At 37.4% G+C, this 7,900-nt stretch overlaps 1 long non-coding RNA gene across 1 annotated transcript; it reads right to left on the bottom strand.

Moving 5' to 3' along the window:
• Positions 1–708: 708 nt before the first annotated feature.
• On the bottom strand, positions 709–6,937 carry LOC140711584 (uncharacterized). The gene is made up of 3 exons (XR_012092856.1): positions 6,823–6,937; positions 5,922–6,033; positions 709–928 (listed from the first exon to the last, which is right to left on the bottom strand). It is a non-coding gene; the product is annotated as an uncharacterized lncRNA (long non-coding RNA).
• Between the last annotated feature and the right edge of the window lie 963 nt (positions 6,938–7,900).

Here is a 7,900-nt window from a genome sequence, read left to right as displayed (position 1 = left end):
TTCTCGCATCCTAATAAACCAGTCATGTTTTTTGATCCTACCTGAAACGGTCTTCGTTAATTAGCATAGCGTACGTATTGTGCCTGTGTAGCAACCCTCAATGGCAGTTTCTTTTTGATACCCCCACATTGGCAGCAGAAGCAGGAGCAGGTATCCAGCTTTTAAAAATTCTTTTAGGAGAAAAGCATTCAAAAAAGTTTGAAGACCACTGCTCTACCTCAAATGGATGCTGAATTAATGCAGTTGACCGATTGATAATCAAGGTTATTTTTGTTCACTTGCTTTTTCATGTATTACATTTTAAATTTCTTAAGTGCAAGGATCCCGCCTGGCTACCCTATAACCCCGAGCAGCAAAAAACTGTTATGTAATTTTATATGAAACACCTAGACTAAACACCTAGACTATTTGAAAAGTGGTGCCTTTTCTTAATCATATTAATGTGACCAAGAGTCACCTATTATTAGTCAATTGAATTGACACTATAGGCAAACAAAAACAAGAATTAATTTTTGGAACCATCTTTTAAGGGCTAGACACTGTGTATCATCATTGACTCTGGTCTGTTACTGTGTTCAACCAATGCCTCACAAGAATCAAGTAACAACACAACATTAGGAACAGCCCATTTCTTATGACATGGCAAACTGATACCTTTTCCCACAAGGCGAGAGCCTAAAGAATTTACCGGAAAGCCTTTGACAGTGATTAATGCCAGTGAAATAGCACTTTATTGTTAGAAGACATGGGATACATATCAACATACAAAACTTAAAGCCGGAGCCAAAGTGCAATGCTTCCTTGAGCTTCATTGACCAAGATAAATGAGGTTATGCTCAGGCACTAGTGGTGGGAAAAATGGCTTGACAAATCTCCTATGTCCAGTATCTCCAGACTTCACGTGGCTTTTTATTTAGGCCTAATTAAACTGCAAAAAAAGGAATATTAATTTGATCTAAGAGCAGAGTAGTCTACATTCTTCCTATTTTTTATGTTCATCCTGCACCCATATTTGTATAATCACACATTCTCATCTGAATTGGATCAAGAGTCTTTGTTCTGAAAAATTATTACAAATTCTTTATGGATAGGAAGACATGGATAGACGTACTGAAGACAAAAGACTTTTTTTGACTGCTATATTCTATTGTATTTGCTTTCAGGTCTAGTTGCAATGTTTTGTACTAAGCACACCAGAAATACAAACTTCACTGAAATTGCAATAGCAATTCATTGTACTTGTGTAATAGTAATAGCAATTCCTGAGATCTGATTTTGGGTACAACCCTTTGTAGGTGAAAACTCTGTTCATGGCAATTTAAGCATAAACTCTCCTTCCATACTGTTATTAAATTCTGATGCACTGGAGCTGGGAAAGAAGCACCAGCTTCATGCAACTCCGTACCAAATCAACCTCCTGCCTCTGATATGCCACAATGATCTAATGAATTATAATGCTCTACATATGATCTATTTGGCTGCAAAATGTTATCAGGTATATAAGCACATAACCTTGAAGACACATGACTTTATGTATTTAATATAATCCTAATAAAAATTTCCATGAGCTTCTTGGGAACCCTGGCAACTAATCCCAAAATGAATATGAAAGAGCCAAGGACCAAGAAAATATATGACACTCAAAAAGAAGAACCCTACAGGAGATCTTGTCCTCCAGATATTACAATTGTTCTAGGGCTATAGCAATTAAGATAGTGTGGTATTGGGAAAAAACATATAGATGGACCAGGGCAACAGAATATAGAATCCAGAAACATAACACACATGCATAGAAATTTTTTTTTCCTTAGAGCTGGCATTGCAGACACTTGGAGGAAATATTAATTATTTCAATATGTGGTTATGGGGAAAACATATTACTCATGTGTTAAAAAAATAAAATTGGACCTCTTATATCACACAAAAAGCCAATTTCTGGTGTATTAAAGACTTAAATTTGAAAAGCAAAATTATAAAATTTATCAAAAATTGATACACATTGATAATTTTATAGCTTCCTAGTTTATAAAGACTTTCTAAATATATATATTATAAATAGAATGATTCTTAAAATGAGATCAACCACATTAAAATTAAGAGTTTACATTCCCAAAAATACACTGTAATGACCAACCTGGGAAACAGTAGGATGCTGTCTCTACAAAAAATTAAAAATTAGCTGGGCATGGTAGTACACACCTATAGTCCCAGCTGCTTGGGAGGCTGAGGTGTGAGGATCACTTGAGCCTGGTAGGTCAAGGTAGCAGTGAGCCATAATTGTGCTACTACACTCCAGCCTGGGCAAGAGTGAGAGCCTGTCTCAAAAAATAAAAAATAAAAATAAAAGACACTGTAATGAAAGTAAAAAATAAGTGTCAGAAACTGGGAGAAGGTATTTATAACATAAAGAATTAAGTTCCAGAATATACAAGGAACTCTATAAACCTGTAAGAAAAAAATGAACAATACAACTGATGAATGAGCAGAAATGTTACATATGTGTTTCACAGAAGAGAAAGAAATGGCAAAAAATACATGGAAAATGCTCAATCTTACTAGAAATTGGGGAAAAAATTAGAACTGCAATGATCACATGCCATTTTACACTTACCACACACATAAGAAGTAAGAATCCTGACAATACCTGATGCGAATGAGAATGTGCAGCAGTGGTTACACCACTTTGGAAAATAAGTCAGCATCATTTAGTAAACACAAAAGGTAGCTGAACTCTCTGACCCAGAAATTTCACCCCTAGGTATATTCCCTAGAGGAATTCTTGCACTATTTACCAGGAGGCATGTAAAAGGATGTTTATACCAGCACTGTTTGTAATTGAAAAAAACAAAAAAACCAAAAAACTGAAAACAGACCAAATGTTGATAAACAAAGGAATAAACTAGCTGTATTCACAATGAATACATAAATGAAGAAATCAAAAAGCTACAGATGGCTGGATGTGGTGGCCCATACCTGTAATCCCAGCACTTTGGGACGCCAAGGCAGGCAGATCACTTGAGGTCAGGAGTTCAAGAGCAGCCTGACCAAGATGGTGAAACCCCGTCTCTACTAAAAACACAAAAATTAGCCAGGCATGCTGGTGGGCACCCTGTAATCCCAGCTACTTGGGAGGCTGAGGCAGGGAGAATTGCTTGAACTCAGGAGGCAGAGGTTGCAGTGAGCTGAGATTGTGCTGCTGCACTCCAGTCCAGGCAACAGAGCAAGACTCCATCTCCAAAAAAAAAAAAAAAAAACAAAACAAAAAAACAAAAAAAAAAAAAAAAAAAGAAAGCTACACAGATGAGGTTTAGAAAGGAAATGTTGAGTAAAAAAGCCAGTAGTAGAAGAATATATGCAGAATGACTCCATTTACATAGCATTCAAAACACACAAAATTAAACAATATATTTGGAAGGATATAAATACATGAATTTAAAACTATAGAGAAAAGCAAAGAGATAATGAATACAAAAATCTAGTTCGTAGTTGTCTCTGATGGGAGAGGGAGAGGGGAGAGGTTGGGAAAGAGTGCTTTAAAGCTTTCTAAAGTAATGGTAATGCACTCCTCAAGTGGGTGGTTGGTAATGAATGTCTGTCATATTCTTATTATTTAACACCCCACCAAGTGTTTTAAGCTCTTTATTTTGAAATAATTTCATACTCATATAGAAATTTCAAATAGAAATTTGAGTTCAGTAAGTTCATTGAACACAATGAGTTCCTATGAGCCCTTCATCCAGCTTCCCCCAGTGATATAATCTTACATAAGAACGGTTCAATTCACAACACCAGGAAACTGACATTGAACTAAATGGCAGACTTTATTCAGATATCACTAGTTTCTACATGTACAATTTTTGAGAGTGTGTATGTAGCTCTTTGACATTTTATTGCTTGTCAGATTGATTCCTGTAATTGCCATCACAATCAGAATCGAGAACTGATCCAATTAACACTAAGAAACAATTTCCTTTCTCTTGAGTGTCCGACCCTCCTCCCAGCCCTAAGCCCTGGCAACAACTTATCGGCTTTTAACACTATAATTTTGTTACCCTACATTATATTTTAATGTTTTTTAGTATCTATTTACATTTTTTTTTTTTTTTTTTTTTTTGAAATGGAGTCTCACTCTGTCACCCAGGCTGGAGCGCAGTGGCGTGATCTCGGCTCACTGCAAGCTCCGCCTCCTGGGTTCACGCCATTATCCTGCCTCAGCCTCCCGAGTAGCTGGGACTACAGGCGTGTATTACTATGCCCAGATAATTTTTTTTGTATTTTTAGTAGAGACGGTGTTTCACTGTGTTAGCCAGGATGGTCTTGAACTCTTGACCTCAGGTGATCTGAGGTCAATCCCTCCCACACACACACACACACACACACTCAGTTTCAGAAGAGAAAAATGCTTAGGACCTGTAAAGATGATCCTTACATCCACCATTAGCTCCCTTGGTGAAATTTTCCCAGGCTTACTCAATTACAAGTAATTTCATGTTCACCCAGTTCACTTCCTTCACCCGCTCCTGTAAGACCAAAGATAAAGGTGTGCATACATTTTTTTTATTCTCTGGAGGGTCGTCTTAGAATCAAAAGACCACTCTGTTTTCCCAAACCTCACCGTAGCCAGGAGTTTGTCATTTTTTTTTTCATATTTTCAAAGAATCAAAGTTTGACTATATTGATACTTTCTATAGTACATCTGTTTTCTATTTCCTTAATCTTCAATCTTATCATTGGTATATCCTACCTCCTTAATAAATTTAATTTACTGTTCTTTATCTCAGACCTCTGCAATGGGGAAGACATTTATTATGTCTCTGTTTCAGATGATAAAGCTAGCCCAGCCTGGGGAAGTTTTACCAAATAGATTAGACACAGGTGGAAAAATCACAGACACAATCACAGACACACCAAGAGTCACTGATCTTGACTGATCGAGCCTGACACTTAAGTCATGCTCTGCACTTTTCATTCCTTTCCCCTTAGGCTGGTTTGCTCCTGTTTTTGCAGAGTCCCTGGCAGATCTCAGGCTCCCTGACGTCTGGCTGCTCCAGACACAGCCAGTTTAGGTTGAAACTAAATGATCTCATTCACCTGAAGCTCAATGTAGTTGCCTGCCTTTCCTGGAATCCAACCCACCTCTTCCTTAATAAGATCCTTTTCCTCCATCCAGCACTGGGGAGAAAGTCTTCCCCTCCTCTAAACTTTTATTTAAAAACAAGCAAACAAAACGGCTTCCCATTGGGGCCCTTATGATTCCCCTTGATGCTTACTGCATTTTTCAAACCTGGTTCTAAACAGCCTCCACTCCTCACCACTATTTTTATTCTTTCCCCTGGTTCTCCTCTTTTGCCTGAGGTGTGCTTTGTTTGTTTTGTTTCCATTTTCAGTGCTCACCCAGGCATGTATAGGCAGACTCTGTTTTCACCACAATCAACCAGTTCTTGGAATCTTCCTTCTAAAGACAGTTGTGTTTCCTTCTAAGAACAATGACAACATTGGGGATTGCATTCTTGAAGCAAGCTCAACAACAATTAAATGAGTTTATTAGTGTATTCCTTAGGATAGCATCATGTGATTTGAAAACGGGTCTGTGGACAAATAAATCTGAGTGATAATGGATTTAACAGAGTGCTCCCCAAACTCTGACATGCAAGAATACTCAGATCTTTTTTGTATTACCACATACCTCCTTTTTTTTGGAAGGGAGGTTTCTATGGGAGGCATCTTGAGTGTAGAACAACCATTGAATTAAGATATGTATATGACAATAACATATCATTTTTTAAGAAAGCAAAGTTAAGAGAGCTGAAAGTTCTGTTCTCCAACTTCTATGACATGAGCACAAACACATTCCATGTAATGAATATACTATTTGCTCTTAGATCCACCGTCCACCCTGCCACCTCCCCAAAGGGGCTTACCTATAAGGAACAGGCTCCCTTGTTCTTCATTCCCGTCTCTTCCTTGATCCCAAGAATACTCCCCACTAAACCTCCTGGATCCATCTCAGAATCTACTTTCCAGAGAATCAACCTATGACAAGAGTCAAACAAGTCTATATATTTTATGAGAAAGAGCAGTCTTTCTTTTTCCTCTCATTACCAGTTTTCCAGAGGCAATTAGTTTCAGCTCCTCTGATGTATTATTTGTGTATCTCTGGAAAAAATGTTTATATTGCTACTTTTTTTCTGTTTTAGGCATTACCATCAACTTAACTCTATGGAAACTGAAGATATTGCTCTCTTACACATACACACACACAGGGATCGAGAGAGAGAGAGAAAACACTTCCCATCTACCCACCCTCCCAGTAAACTTACAATCAGTACCCAGTAAACATGTTGTTATGACAATACATAAATGAAAAAGAAAGCTCAGCAATATAATAGAATATGATTGCTTTTCCCCCTTACATTTTCTTTCCCTAAAGTGAATGTTTGTCTTGTTTTTCCATTTGCTTAGTTGTCTATGTATTTATCACTAATTTCCAAACACTCCCCCTATAAATCTCCTCTTTATATATTCAAACAAATTAAGTACACTATCACTTTTACTTTTTGGAAGATGTCTCTTCTAGAACCTTCTGGACCACGTTAATTGAACGATCGATACCTAGGATTGCCTACTGTTTTCTTGGAATTTCCTTTCCCATTAATTTGGAGACTTCCTTTACATCTTTCTTGCATTGAATCTCTTGTTTTGCTCTTTCTTGGTCTACTTCCTTGTTCTGGTGGAGCACATCCATTGGTACTTTCCTTAGAAAGGGTGCATGGTAGGTAAATTTTTTGAGATCTTGTTTATCTGAAAAATAGTTTATTTTACCTTTATACTTGGTTGATGTAGGAAGATAGTAGATCGAATGACTTCTCCTCCTTTAAGCAGATGTCATTAAAAAAAAATCTCTTCTTCCTTTTATTGTATCTCTCTAGCTCCTAAGGTCTCCATACTTAAAAAAAAAAAAAAAAAAAAAAAAAAAAAAAAAAAAGCCATGAATAGAGACTTTAATTCACAGGTTACAGATGTCCTTGGTTTAGAAATGTCTTCAGACAATATAGCTAAGTATCAATTTAGGTAATATGAGGAATTACTTTTGAAAGCCAACTTAATTTTTCAATTATTTTTTAAAGCTGAGTTCAATTTTACTTCATGATTTAATTTTAGATGTCTAGTTTTAAATATTTTTATTCCTAAAAAAATTATATTATGTAGATACTAATGAAGAATTCCAAATCTCCTCCTAAAATACAGAAGTAATCCTATAAAAAGTACAAAAGTCTAAAGATGTGCCACAGTAAAAGTTTTCATGTTATGGAATACTGTGCAGGCATAAAAAAGAATGTTATCATGTGCTCTGTAGGAACATGAATGGAGCTGGAGACCGTTATTCTTAGCAAACCAGTGCAAAAGCCAAAGACTGCATGTTCTCAGCTTGGCCAACATGGTAAAACCCCATCTTTACTAAAAACACAAAAATTAGACAGGCATGGTGGCACATGCCTGTAATCCCAGCTACTCAGGAGGCTGAGGTGGGAAGATCATTTGAGCTCGGGAGGCGGAGGATGCAGTGAGCCGAGATCATGCCACTGAACTTCAGCCTCGGGGACACAGCGAGACTCTGTCTCACTGCCCCTCTCCACCCCCTCCCCCCCCCAAAAAAAACCCAAAAAAACCGCATGTTCTCACTTATAGGTGGGAGCTCAGTGATGAGAACACATGGACACATAGAGGAGAACAACACACACCGGGGCCTATGGGAGGATGGAAGGTGGGAGGAAGGAGAGGATCAGGAAAAATAACCAATGGGTACTAGGCTTAACACCTGGGTGATGAAATAATCTGTACAAGAAACCCTCATGACACAAGTTTATTCATATAACAAACCTGCACATGTACCCCTGAA

This window comes from Chlorocebus sabaeus, chromosome 4 (genome assembly GCF_047675955.1).
Source record: "Chlorocebus sabaeus isolate Y175 chromosome 4, mChlSab1.0.hap1, whole genome shotgun sequence".
Classification (NCBI taxonomy): domain Eukaryota; kingdom Metazoa; phylum Chordata; class Mammalia; order Primates; family Cercopithecidae; genus Chlorocebus; species Chlorocebus sabaeus.
Note: the sequence above shows the minus strand (reverse complement) of the source record. Positions and strands in the feature narration are given on the sequence as shown.